The sequence below is a fragment of the Palaemon carinicauda genome, chromosome 22, assembly GCF_036898095.1.
Source record: "Palaemon carinicauda isolate YSFRI2023 chromosome 22, ASM3689809v2, whole genome shotgun sequence".
In the NCBI taxonomy this organism is placed as follows: Eukaryota; Metazoa; Arthropoda; class Malacostraca; order Decapoda; family Palaemonidae; genus Palaemon; species Palaemon carinicauda.
The window spans coordinates 79,987,609-80,002,277 of NC_090746.1; the positions used below are offsets into that span (position 1 = coordinate 79,987,609).

Genomic DNA, 14,669 nt, shown 5'->3' on the forward strand with positions numbered 1-14,669 from the left:
ATATTTTTATCATTTGCATGTCAGTCAACAAATGCAAACAGATTAACCTCAATCTATTCAATACGTTCTTTAAAGAATTTCTAAGGTCACGTGACCTTTTTATCTGCGGAACAAAAGCTTCCATCAAGAGATACCAGACTGTATGTTCAAAGCATTAACCTTTGCCCTTAATTATGTTTAGGTTGTTTATCGCCTTTATACATTGGGTAACAAACAATGTGGATTCTCAGTGAAACATTCATCTTTGGTATGTAGATAACATTAATAACGAACTAAAAAACACGAATTAAGAAGTTTTAGATTTACTAGAATCCGAATTTACATAAATAAGTTTGAAATGAGTCATCAAGTTTCTTTTGGTGATAATATAGAGTAACATAATGGATGACATCGTCAACAGGCTAACCTAACAAATAAGAGTAAAAGTCTAGTGAATTAGTAAGTAATAATAATAATCATTAATTTTTCTTGAAAGGGACTCGCAGACCTATCTAAAGACCTGCCTAGAATCAATTCTGTAACGCTCTAGAAATTAACACAAAGTAATATTTCATTTTCTAGGAAATCAGTTCTGATTCTAGGTAATCAGAATCAGTTCTGATAAGACTAAATCTGCGATATCGCATTCAGCGTTATCAGGTCTAAGAATTAAATGTAGAGAGGTAGAAGAGTGATGTTTAATCCATGACAGTTTACTTTACTATTTTCATTATTATTATTATTACTAGCTTAGCTACAACCCTAGTTGGTGAAGGCAGGATGCAATAAGCCCAGAGGCTCCAAAAAGGCAAATTAGCCCAGGGAGGAAAGGAAATAACGAAATAAATAAAATACAAAAGAAGTAACATACAATTTAAAATATTTTTTCACAGTATAGATCTTTCGTTTATATACTTAAAAAAAACCAAGAATAAGAGAAATAAGGTAGAATAATGTGCCCGAGTGTACCGTCAAACTAGTGAACTCTGCCCCAAGACAGAGGAAGACCATGGTAAAGAGGCTATGAACTATTCGCTGTATGTGTATGCATATCAAACCTATATCTATGGCACTTTACTTTACTTATTGTGTGTTAAATATAATAGTTTGATATACTGTATACTGTACATATTTATTGCGTTTCCAATATATCATAGCTATCCTCTCGGCTTCTTAAATATAACATAAAGTGCAGGCAAAATCAAGTCAAAATACGGATATGCAAATAATATTCCAACCTAAACCCAATTTCGTATTTCCTTTAGGATTTTGTGCGCGTATGCACGATAATAAAGACAGGTTTGTATGTTTAAGTTGGTTACTCGTCATTTAATATCTACATGATACTTTATTGAACTGAATTAACAAAGCAAATAACCCAATCAGAAAGCTGTGGTATTGTTATAGAAATGCTGTTTCCTTATAATGTATGCAGTGTTCTGAACTATCTTCCATCTGTTTTTGGGTACAACGTAACTAGCAATAGCTTCTTAAGATGATTATTAGTACAGATAAATAAAATAAAATAGCAGCACAGTAAACTGGAAATATACAGTAAGGGACTACAAGCATGAAATTTGTCCTAAATCCCGAGATCGTTCGGCTCTACATCTGGGGACACCGATTAACTTTTCACTAAATTTCTCAGCATTCTATTTTTCTATGTAATTGCTCAAGCGTTTCTTGAAAATGGCAGGAGCAGAGGGTAGGAGCTCTTTCGTTGTGCGTGACGTGGTCCCAGTATTATTATTAGCGGTCAATTTACATGGTCATGCTGCCGGCCTGTCTCCCGTTGACATGATAATTCTCAAATTGTTATTTCATGGCTTGTAGAATTGCTTTTTTGATTTCCCCTCCGTTTTTCTCTTCTTTTCTTTGCAATTATGAAAATAGGAAATACTTTTTATTTTTCTGAAATAAGCTTATACGTAAAGAAATATATGTATATAGATAAGAAAGTGACAGGCTTGTCTTTAATAACAAAAAAGAAGGAAAAACATTGATAAAATGAATATGGAATGGCGGATATGTGTATGGTATTGACGTGTAATGCCTAAAAATAGCAGCCGAGATTTGTGACAAAAATGGAAGTGACTGGGCTCAGCACGAAAAGCTTTTATTATATAAGGAAAAGATAAGTGACTTCACGAAGCAAAGGGTGATCGAGTCGATACTTCTTTATAGTGACGAGATACCGTTAGTAAATGCCAAGAAATAAAAGAATCTAGTAATTACAGTAGTACTAGAGCTAAACCCTACTTCACCCTGCATTGAACACCGTGTAGTATCCGGCCCCTCACGGATGTTTTTGAGGAATAAAAAGCTAACATTTACATATCACCAGGCTGTATTGAATCTTCGCTTTGTGTTGGCAAGTTTCCAGTTTCTGTATATAATCCTGCTCTCGAGCAACAAATAGTTCAGTTAAGACCACTACCATGGCATTTCTCTATATTTCTATACCGAGAAAAGGCCTTTACTGGAAAAAAAATCGTTTTTAAACTCTCTCTCTCTCTCTCTCTCTCTCTCTCTCTCTCTCTCTCTCATCTCTCTCTCTCTCTCTCTCTCTCTCCAAGCAGCGGATAACTTTACATAAATTTCAGTTATATCTACAAGGTGCATAGTCTCAAGACATCCTTTCGTCACAGAGACAATACATCGTTTGCTTTTTCCTAGTATACTTTGGAAAGAGAAGAGAACGCACATGGTAGTAATCTTAGTATTTGTAGGTACTGATAACTACTATTCACTTTATCGTCTGACGACACCTGAAACAGTATCATGACGTGTTGGCTTTGAACGCTGAAAAGCATCCTTATAAATGCTGATCTAGTTAGGACGGTTTCTCTAGCAGTTACAGACTGCCATTTGTTATTGTCTGAACTCGCATACGAAGACATAAAAGGTTATGGGCTACTGGCTGTCTCTTTCTAAGTTTTGTTTAGTTTTCACTTGTCGATTATTTAAACTTCATTTCTCCTACACATCACATCATCGCAAAGTTAATTAATACTCATTCAAAGATTTAATTAAATTCATGAAATATAAATCAAAGGAATGCTTTGAAAAATAAAATAAGCGAAAATTCTTCTAATTGAAGAATCTGATGACTTTGACCTCTTCTAAAATGGTAATTTTCTTCTCTGGCACTGTTGTGTTTCTCAGGCGTTTTCATCTTGCAGGCAGTCGACCCACATTCTTAAATACAGCTTTGCAAACATGTTCAATTAACTCGCCCGTGATATATCTTCCCTTTCTTTTCCGCTTCCCCCTTCCTCTCGCCTCCCTTCTCACTTTTTATACCAACGTTTCCTTTTACCAACAAAGCCTTCGCGAAAAAAAAGCCAGCGCGTGCATCTAATGTCATGAATAAATGCATACATAACACACTGGCTATTCTTGTAGAAGAGTAGAAAGGTAAGGCGGACGGTTACAACGACTCCCACCTACTTTTTCCAGCAAAAACAAACCTTACCCGGTTACGCATTGAAGGTGCTAATTACAATCATCTTGTAAGGGGTTACGCCTTGTAACCCTCGTTGATATCGCTGTTTGCCTTTTAAAATTTTATAGGGAATCAGAGGTGTTCATACCTAAGTAAAGTGTCCGAAAAGAAATCTTTAAATTTTCTCGAATTTATGCTACGTAGTTCGAGTCCGGAGGCACACCGAGAGTAAACGAAAACTCTCGACCAAAAATGTACGAACACATTCCATCACACATACAGTCCTTCTTAGAAGAGTAGCTCGATTTAATGCTACATATTTTGTTTACAGTAAGTCCTTTGTGATTAGGTTGCTCGTTCTATAGTTATTTTTCAACGTGGTTGCAACCTGGTTTAAAATATTTCAGGTACTTGAATCATTAATAAAATCATCAGATTCGTAATTAAATCTGAATATAATTTTCATACAGCGTCTTGTTTCGTCTGGAAACTTAACCCTGACCCTCCCGTTAATGAGATGATTCCTATATGATCATTGAACTACTTTCGAAACACTTGAATCTTTCTCGAGTAACTTAACAATTAAGGCCACTCTTCTAAGAATAAAATCGCTGATTCGTTCTTATTTTGTAAAATATTAGAACATTGGGATGGTAGTTAAAAAAAAAAAATCTGTATGTTCCGATTGTTTTTATGTTTATATCTAGTGGACGAATATTAAAAAAGAAATAAAAAAAAATCCTTTGCACATGTAATCTTATACCTTACTTTTTTCTGTTAGTAACAAAATAATCCCATTCATTCTACAGCCCAAAACAAGCTTTATACTACGTTTCCTAGCCTATTATATATGTTGTTCATAATTCTAATCAATTTGGAAACGGTGTTTGTTTTTTGTACGTTATCCACTAAAAGCTTGCAGGTGTTCTAGCAAAGCCCTATCCTGTAAGAAAAAAAAAAAAAAAAAAAAAAAAAAAAAAAAAAAAAAAAAAAAAAAAAAAAAAAAAAAAAAAAAAAAAGAGAGACAAGATTTGTTACAAAAAAATAAACGCATCTGAAATGATCTTATGGAATTATAATATAAGTCTTGAACAAATTCCTTTTGATAATAAAAACATCGATAAGTGCCGAGCAATATTGTAACTAAATGTTATTTTAACTACAGTCGGTATCAAATTCTGAATGTGGAATTTTTTTTACACCTTCTCCTTTTCTTTTCTAAACCCTATAACATAACTGTTAACGAGACAGATGTGTCAACACTCCAGAATATGTCTTGTGAGCAACTGATCCGAATTTTCGTAGCTATGGACTTTTCGATTATCTGTTCCATAAAATGAACATTTGTACCTGTCGAGAAAGTCATAATTGAAAATAGATATTTTGATAATCTACCTACTTCTAATAACACTAAACTCTTGAGTATCAGGACTGATTTTCGCCACCTCTCTTAGGAATAGATATGATAACACCTTTGGAGGAGAAAGAAAGATGCCATTTCTAACAACTCGTGCACATTTTGTCCTAGTAGACACTTTCATTCTAGCCGGAGTTTCTGCTCATTTAAAACATTAGAGCAAGCGGCAGCACTCTTGTGAAAATCTAATTAGAGAGATTTACATCCTCAAATATTGTTCCTGACTATTACAAAACAGCAAAGCTAAAGGCAGCATGTTTGTAAAAGGGAAAAGTGTAATATAAATTTTTACGATGAAATATTAATAAAGGCAAAATCATCAAGATTTCGTAAACAATGTTGTTTATAAAGCCCAAGATCATCGATCAAAAAAAAATGTGTTAAAAAAGCATGAGGTATGTATGAGTAAACCACAGTGACTCAACTATTAAACAAGTACGACAGGTTCCAAGAACAACATAACAGGAAGTTCTGTGTATTCAATAAATAGATTGCAGTTTCAGTGGTAGTAGTAGATACGCCAATAATAATAATAATAATAATAATAATAATAATAATAATAATAATAATAATAATAATAATAATAATAATAATATAAGGGTCATTTGGTATCACCTTGCCTCTTCGATCCCAAAGATCAATCATTTATTTTTCTCGGTGGGATTTCAACTCATATGACGTTCAATTTTCTCGATTAACACGCCAACACGCGCACTCTATTAGGATAACTCCAGCAGAGATGGCAAAGGCAGCTATTACGAAACTACGGGGGGTGGGTTGGGAGATGGTGCACGACTATATTATTTTTATGTGGGAAGCAAAATTTCATTGGAAACTATTAGCAACAATATACATGTATTTAAGACTTTGACGTTAAAGGCTCCTCTTTCATCAAACATTACATGATTTAGCAAGATATTTCTATTCTACTATTTTTAGAAGTATTAGAAGAGAATTTAGAGGTATTAGAATAGAAAGTATTTAATCAGTTTGTAAGATAGGAAGTGGTTTATCAACTTCACATCTGTTCATTGTAAGAATCTAATCCTCGTGTTACACCTTTCTATGAGAATACATTTTGCGGAAAGATTCAAGAGCTCTGAAGTAGACATTTATAGACTATGTTCTTATCTGGGATGGAAATATTATTCACTAGACCTCCAGCAAGACAAAATTCAACGTAAAAAATACCGATGATTAAAAAGATTCAAAGAAATGTTGAAAGAATGAAAAATACGCCACACCTAAATCACAAAAATTACCCCCCTCAAAAAAAAAAAAAAAAAAAAAAGAGAAGAAGAAGAAGAAGAAGAAGAAGAAGAAGAAGAAGAAGAAGAAGAAGAAGAAGAAGAAGAAGAAGAATTCCAAGATTTCAAAGAAAAGCGAAATGAATGAAGATTAATAGTGACAGCTCTCCAGTAACCCCTAATGAAGGAACATCAAATCACATTTGATTAACAAAATAAGATAGTTATTATTCATCATTCCTCATTCCCCCTCTCATTTTCACCAGTAAACATTATGACCCCAAGACCACTGGGTTTTGAAATAAAATCTTATTAGATATAAAAGTATTTCACATAAACAGACTACCCAAGTATGAGTGATGATGATAATTCACAGTTCATAATAAGGAATTATTTGCGAACCTTGAAGCATATAGAAAATTATGTTCTGCTGGAATATAATTTCCATTAATACCACGCGAGAGAGAGAGAGAGAGAGGAGAGAGAGAGAGAGGAGAGAGGAGAGAGAGAGAAAGCAAACGATTCCCTTTACTCAGGAGAGAGAGAGAGAGAGAGAGAGAGAGAGAGAGAGAGAGCAAATGATTCCCCTTGCTCCTACCTTTTCCTTTACCCATTGTCCCCCTAAACTGCTTCTGGAAATTCAATAATCCGATGCTGTGTCCTTATCAATTCACGTCATCATGATTGTTTCGTCAATAACCCAAATGATCCAACAAGATATTGGTCTTTGGGAAACCCGTCCTGTCTCCTCTGAAATTTTTCTTTTTTCTTTTCGAAAGCCATTTGTTTTGAAAGTTGGTATGTCCTTATTAATTCCAACATAAATCTAAGCTGAGTGTGCTTACATCTCCCAACAAAGCTTGGAGAAATATAAAATTATTCACAAAAGTGGAGAAAAAATGAATATAAAATAACCTCTTTCTGACTTATGAATAGGCAAATAAATTAACATAGTTCCTCATTTATCTAGGTTCCTTCTCCTTGAGCTGATGATTTTCACCGTACTATTTAAAAAAACGTAATTTTAATACAAAATTCTCCGTAAAAATATATTCTCATTGTTATTATTTTTACGGGTTGGTGACGATAATATCACTCCTTTCCGTCAATATATCCGTTTTAAAATGGTAAAAATCCTGGAATAAATGTTGCCGGGGATTTACCGTTTTTTTTTTTTTTCTACGACAAATTTCTAACAGTGTAATGTTCACCAAGAAGTGTCTCCTCTTTAGCCCTATTTTTCATTATTCTTTAATATTTCTTCTGTTTCTGTCTTTATACCCGACAAGCTTTGGATATTTCTTCCTTTATATCTAAGAATATTAACCTACTTTCTCACGGGCTAATTAATTGCAATTGTTCGGTTTCCCTCCCCAATTAAAAGTAATTTTCATCAATTTCGGGATAATCTTTCCAAAATTACAGTTAATTAACCAAAATATACTGTGCATTTCGCTTTCGTGCTCCCTAGCATAAAGACCGCAGCCATTCACGTCTCTCTCTCTCTCTCTCTCTCTCTCTCTCTCTCTCTCTCTCTCTCTCTCTCTCTCTCACCGAACCGATAAAAATCATAATTTAAAAATAATTTCTATAGCTTAGAAAAGATATATATGAAAAAATAAAATTCCACGACCTTTCCCACAGAACAAACATCAGGTCTAAAGATCACAGATGAATAATGATGAACTAAAGACTCGTAAATAAAGAGAGAGAGAGAGAGAGAGAGAGAGAGAGAGAGAGAGAGAGAGAGAGAGAGAGAGAGATTTTCACACTAGTAAATACCGGAAAAGAGGAAGTGGTACTTCTATCTTTAAAGTTCAAAGGTAACTACCGAATTCTCATGCAAAATATGCGAGTGTCTAGACTCAAGCGGCACAGTAATCATACATACTGTATTGGCTAAAATTTACTTAATCTTCCAGCATTCTTCAGCCAGGGGGGCAACGATCTTCTGGCACAACAATAATATTGAATTCCCTTAGAAATGACTACTCAAGAAGCAGACACAATAAAAATTTAGTCCTGCAATTGGACCTAGAAATTTCTCGTAATGGTATTCATAACTCATAAAAAAAGGAAAAAAAGACTAACGAGGTAGACATCAAACATGTCAACATCTCATGAATAAAACACTTTTTATTGTTCCACCTTTCAGCATTAACATTTTTGTGATATTCATCATACTCTTTGGTACTTAACGATTAACTCTTACCTATAGAAAAACAAAAACTTCATTCAAGAGAAATTTACAGTATCTCAATTTATCAGTCAAAGGCAAACAATAATAAAAATTCTATATGCAGAGAGCAAAATCGAGAGAGTTGGTTTTGACTTTGCTAAATATTTAATATTCTATACTCTTTTTGGGACTCAGAGAGAGAGAGAGAGAGAGAGAGAGAGAGAGAGAGAGAGAGAGAGAGAGAGAGAGAGAGAGATGGTGGTCTATAAGATCATGGCTATGTAATATCCACAAAAATGAGAACAGTGAAGTACCAGCAAATGACACAATTACAAAACAGGACTAGTCACAATCGATGTTACAACAGGGACAACTCTTTCACCAAGTCTGGTCATTCTCATGATATAAGACATGTATAAAGAAACAATAACGATCCAAACTTATCCAGAATAAACTGGAATATCAAAGGCAAAGTAGCAAAGAGTTTTACCCATTTTGAAAGGTGATCAATACATAATAGTTCTGAGCACCATGAGCATCAATATCTTCCAGACATTGTGAGTATTGTTAATTGGACTTGTAATAGACAGCTGCTAGTAAATACGGCCAGTAAAACGAGTTCTGTGTTAAGTAATCTCACAAAGAGAAAATAAAGAGTTTGCAAAACCTTTTTTAATATAATAAAGACAGACTCTTAAACTATTCTTATTTGATTGCAGATACGAGTATTACTTGGTCCAAGTATTCCTTACCAAATAAAGATGCAGTTTTATAATATAATGACACTCGCATATACTTGTGAGCTAATTACTATATCGTTTGTTCAATACGATATAATTACTGATTTAACATACATGTAACGAATGTAATCCATCAACGTTGTAACTAAGTATTATTTTAAGTCTTAGCAGTCAAGAAACATAGGTTATTAGCATCGTCAAATACGGGAATCCATAAGGGAACAGTCTGGAAAATCTATATCCCATGAATTTTCTCTCTCTCTCTCTATCTCTCTCTCTCTCACTCTCCTCTCTCTCTCTCTCTCTCTCGTTAAAGACACTCAATCCCGTATTGACCCAGCCTCATTTCTTCCCCTTCAAGGAGACACTCTAGTATATAGAACGGTGGAATGGGAGCGCTAAGACCAAGACAATGGCTGCTGAGTCAATTTTGCCAATAGTACTTGAGACATGTATAGGTAGGTGTCATCATCAGGGTTCAAGAAGCTCACCCTCCTCCCTCCCAATACCTCAAGTGGATACGCAATGGATAATGACAAGGCATAAGTAGTACCTCATAAATAATGTGATTTCCAGAGAGAGAAAAAAGAAGAATATTGTGTAATCAACTCCATTTTAATGGCAGGAAGAAAAGTATGAAATTTATTCATAACGCAATAATAGTGAGATTTGGGAGAGGTTGAAATATGAAAATATTAAACTTCTGTAAACTACAGTTCGATTTCATATGAACAAGAAGGTGATGGTACGTCGGTATGTCTGGGTTCACGTTTGTAATAAAAATCTAAAGAGAGAGAGAGAGAGAGAGAGAGAGAGAGAGAGAGAGAGAGAGAGGAGAGAGAGAGAGAGAGGACTTTTATTTGCTTTCTTCAATATAGGCCTAACTTCGTCATATAATCCAGCCAAGAGCCTCACTCTATTTCCTACATTAAGAGGAAGACCTAAGAGGGATAAAGTAGACACTGATTTGAAGAAAAAAATATGGCCTCATCTGGGATATAATGTTTTCGCCTTCTGAAAAACGAAATAAAAAAAAACAACAGCTCTGCCTCTGACGCCCACCGAGAGTTTTTTTCTGGCACTTCCAACACGGAAAGACAAATACTAAAAAATAAATAGAGACGGAATTCTTTCATCTATTTTCAGAATTACTGGTTTACTTGAGTCGTTGACGACCAAAAATTTCAATTATGTAGAAAAAGTCTTCCTGAATGATACGATATACGGAAAATATTTTGATACGCACCTCAAACCCTTTTTATATAAAAATCTAAACTGAAGAAATCTCTGTACAGATTATTTTTTTATAATTTTACTACCAACAACTAAAGATGTCTGTTTTGATCAAACAGATTCTTGGTATGGTATCAAATACTCAGTTAACTACTGAAATCGAAATATAATTCTCAAGAAATAGTAAATCACAATATAAAATGTTGAATTTTACAAATAATGGTTCAATGAGTCTTTATATAAAAGTGGATGTAGAATCATAATAAACTTGGGTACACTACCCAATTCATAACGAAATGAAACTGATAACAGATGGTAAATTACTTAAAGATTTATAGTCCAGTATTCAACTTTAATGGTTCTTTATCACGAGAAAGACTTGGCAAATAGAAATGACAACAGCTTTGAACCGCTCTACTACAAAGCCAAGCAGTTCAGGGGAATGACTGTTCAAGCTTTCTGTATAAATGCTTTGAAGTCAACTTTCTCTTTTCATCCTTCATCTCAGTCATGAAAGTGAGACGCCTCCATTTCCATTTAGTTGTCTGGAATTGAAACTTCTATTCATCCTGGGACTGGAAGAACAAAGAGGCGACATACAACACAAGATTTGCTCAAAACAAGTCATTTTTCGGTGCATGAATATTACATATAAACGAATTATCTGAAAACTCAAAATGCTTATGAGTTTCCAATACTCGTTTCGCAGTCAAGGAATTCAAAATGTAATTTGTCCAATGGAATTTACATATCTAATCCATAATCTTTAACGGTAGTCTTTGACCAAATCCAATAATCGAAAAAACTATGAATTTTACATCAACAGTAATCGTAAGTTATCGAACTTTATAGCATATCATGCACGTGTATATAACTGTACGAACATTTAATGAAAAATTCTATTCATCTAATTTAAGCAAGTGCTTAAATGCATTCTTTAGAAATAAACGTAAGCAGATGCCATTGAAAGTTGCCTTTTGAAGTGATCCTTCATTGTTGTCCTTTCAGAGTTTCATTTAAAGACCATCAAAGAAATTAAACCAGTATAAAATATTCTTACAATTTCAAGTTAATTATAGTTTTATTCTATAATATAATTTTATTTCATGTGTATGATTAATTTTCGAGGGAAGGCAGTGAAATTGTTATTATGAAGGTCATTATCATAAGAATTTATATAATAATGACCTTATTGGAAGGGTGAAAATTCGAATATGGTATTTGCTTTAACGATGAAGTAATGTCGAGTCTTTTCTTTATTCTCAGTGTCAATGAAGCGAGAAATCTAATGGCCTTATCTAGCCTAATCTGAGCCATATTTGAGCAGTATCCTTTATAAAAAAAGAAAGTATATCAGATTTTTCGAAAATATAAAACGAAAACAAAGAGACTTTCAGCTAAAATAGATGAAGATGATACCAATATAGTTCAATATCACCTTATCTTTCGAAATATTGTTCCATAGAGGGAACAAAAACAACACGAGGTCAATTAAAGAGCTGACGTTCCCATTTTCACGTTATTCCTCGTCATTCTTGTTTAAGAGGAACATGAAAGGACGCATTGTGCATCAAGATTTCAGTTCAAAGATGAATAAGACTTGCGCTCCAGCCTAACTAAAGTCTTGTCACGTCTTGCTGGCCTGGCCACGTTTCCAGTCTTTGTTCTTGGATAAAGAGAGTAAATTTAAAGCACCATAAGAGCCCAGCTTTGATGGTCCAGTGAGCCCACTCTGTTGGTTTGCTTTATTTCCCGAATAACTTTATAGTTCATTAAACGATCCATAAAATAACGGTTTAGGAGTAATTTAAACTGACAGACATCTTTCTTTCCTGCAATACAGTCATGGAGAGGTTTGGTCTTAAGAACGTTTAATAACGTTTTCTCCCTTTTCCTAACGTATAATACTTTACTGAATAACCTTAACCCTCTCATCGCTTTGGAAACAGTAAATATGGACAGAAAATTACAAAGAATAAAACACGAGAATATTGGGTTTTTGTATAAGGAGTATTTTCATCATACATGTTAGCTTACCGGGTCTCAGTATGATATTTTTTTTTTCTGAAGTTGCTATACCTATATTCTTTATGTGACCCCAGGCTGACATTGCAGCTCAATTAAAAGAAGGTCAGCTTCTGAGGTCAAATCAAGGAAAAAACACGGACCTTGCAAATGGGATGCAAAGCTCTTAAATTGACCCTAGATAAATGACTTAAAGAGCTTGGGGAATGTAACTTTCCAAAGTTATAAAATTGTACTTGCAATGTCGTGTTTCATGACTTGGCAAAATAAGGTGATGGTATCAAAATCTAAAAATATTCATTGATTTATATATAATATTGTGGAAGTGTAAGAAATTATTTATCATATACATTTTACGTGGTGAAAAAACACTTTACATATTAAAAAAGATGCATGCATGCTTCTCCCTCTTCAAGCCTGTTTTGTGTCATGAAACATCACACTGATTGTAGATCCTATTTCACCTTCAATCCCTCTCCCAGATGGCCCAGTGCTTTTCGTTGGAGAATTCCACAACGTGATCCCATAAATCAAACCCCACTCAAGTGTGATCTCAGATTATGGCTCAGAAGTTAACCCAACTGAAAATAATCGCAGCAAGCTCTATGGTCAAGAAAAAGTGGTTGACACTCTAAACATAACCATTGGGGAATAGCTTAAAAGAAAACGAACTGAACTCTCGGAGCGAATTTGATTAACAAAATCCATATGATAATATACTGTGTATATATATATATATATATATATATATATATATATATATATATATATGTATATATATATATATATATATATATGTATATATATATATATATATATATATATATATATTTATATACATATATATATATATATATATATATATATATATATATACATCTCTCTCTCTCTCTCTCTCTCTCTCTCTATATATATATATATAATATATATATATATATATATATATATATATATATATATATATATATGTGTGTGTGTGTATGCGTGTGTGAAAAATACATCGAAACGATAGCAAAAATAAAGGTAATACTTTCTGTAATAACTGCAAAATTATATATGATGTGCACATAATAGATGGGAAGTAATACGACCTTTGTTCAAATCCCAACTCAATAAATAATAAAACTTCTGAATGAGACTCCTTCGTCCTTGTAAAGTGATTTAACCCTTACTTACAGTTATATGACAAGGAAATGAACCGTCTCGCTACAGTATTTATTCCTTTGAAATTCATAATTATCGATTTCGGATAAGTTAATTAAGGACTTGAGACTGCTCACGAAAGCAATATGCTAAAAAAAAAGTCCAAATGCATTCAATTTGAGAAGTATTCGGCTCTCAAGTCAATTGTTATTGTGGTCAGCATTATTTTCGTATCTGGAATATTTTCTGAATAATTTCATTATCCTAAAACTTATCCTACAACCAAATTCATCCAGATATTAGGTGCCTAAGAAACCTGACGGATAAAACATTTTTTCTTGGATGAAAATACTCCATTTATAATTAATAATGGATAACCCAGTACAAATTAAAAAAACATGATTGTTGTACAAAAAAATGCGCCTTCCAAGTAGTAATACATAACTGACCTAGATTATAAGTATGAATGGACGCATCACCATAAACTTTGAAATCCAGAAAATGTAAGAGTATTACCTAGTGTGGTAGGAGCAGTACAATAAGTAGCCTTTAAAAACAAATCTCCCGTAGCCCGTAAAAGCCGATAAATCGTTCTAGGGTGAGCTAAGTGACCACTAACCGACTACAAATAAGAAGAAAACAGCATATCCCTTTCCATTCTCTTTCTCTGGAAGCTCCTGTATTATTCTTCGCTACCCAATTCAGAAAAACAATGAGGCCATTTTCTAGATTTCTTCAATTCTGGAAGTCAGCCAGAAAAGAGAAATACAAACCCAGTTAAGCAACGTAAATATCTATCAAACTGGTCGTTGAAATACGTATATTTAAAGAAATATTAATCATATCTCGAACCATAAGATAAGCCCAAGATGTTATAGAAATCAACAGTTGTTAAAATAGTAAAAATAAAACAAACAGCTTGGGAACAGTGGAAGTTGAAAGGTACACCATGGGATCAGTACCAATGACATCTGTTTCCGAATAAATTCCTCCAGCTAAGATATTCAGTACGGACAACAAAAATACCTAGGACATTCAGACGTCTGAGAGAGAGAGAGAGAGAGAGAGAGAGAGAGAGAGAGAGAGAGAGAGAGAGAGAGAGACTTTGAATTCAGCTTACCTAAATCAAACATTATCTTAGACAAAAATTGCATGAATAACATTGAAAGAAGTGATATTTGAAGTTGTGCGCAAGGGCTTTTCAATGTAATCTAATCTCTCATAACCGTAATGAAACTCTTTTTAAAGTTGACTCACAGAA

At 33.7% G+C, this 14,669-nt stretch overlaps 1 protein-coding gene across 4 annotated transcripts in view; it reads right to left on the reverse strand.

Annotated features, from left to right (window-relative positions):
- cpx (complexin) overlaps positions 1-14,669 on the reverse strand; it is a 419,609-nt gene that overhangs the window by 393,243 nt on the left and 11,697 nt on the right. The gene's annotated exons all lie outside the window — the stretch shown is intronic.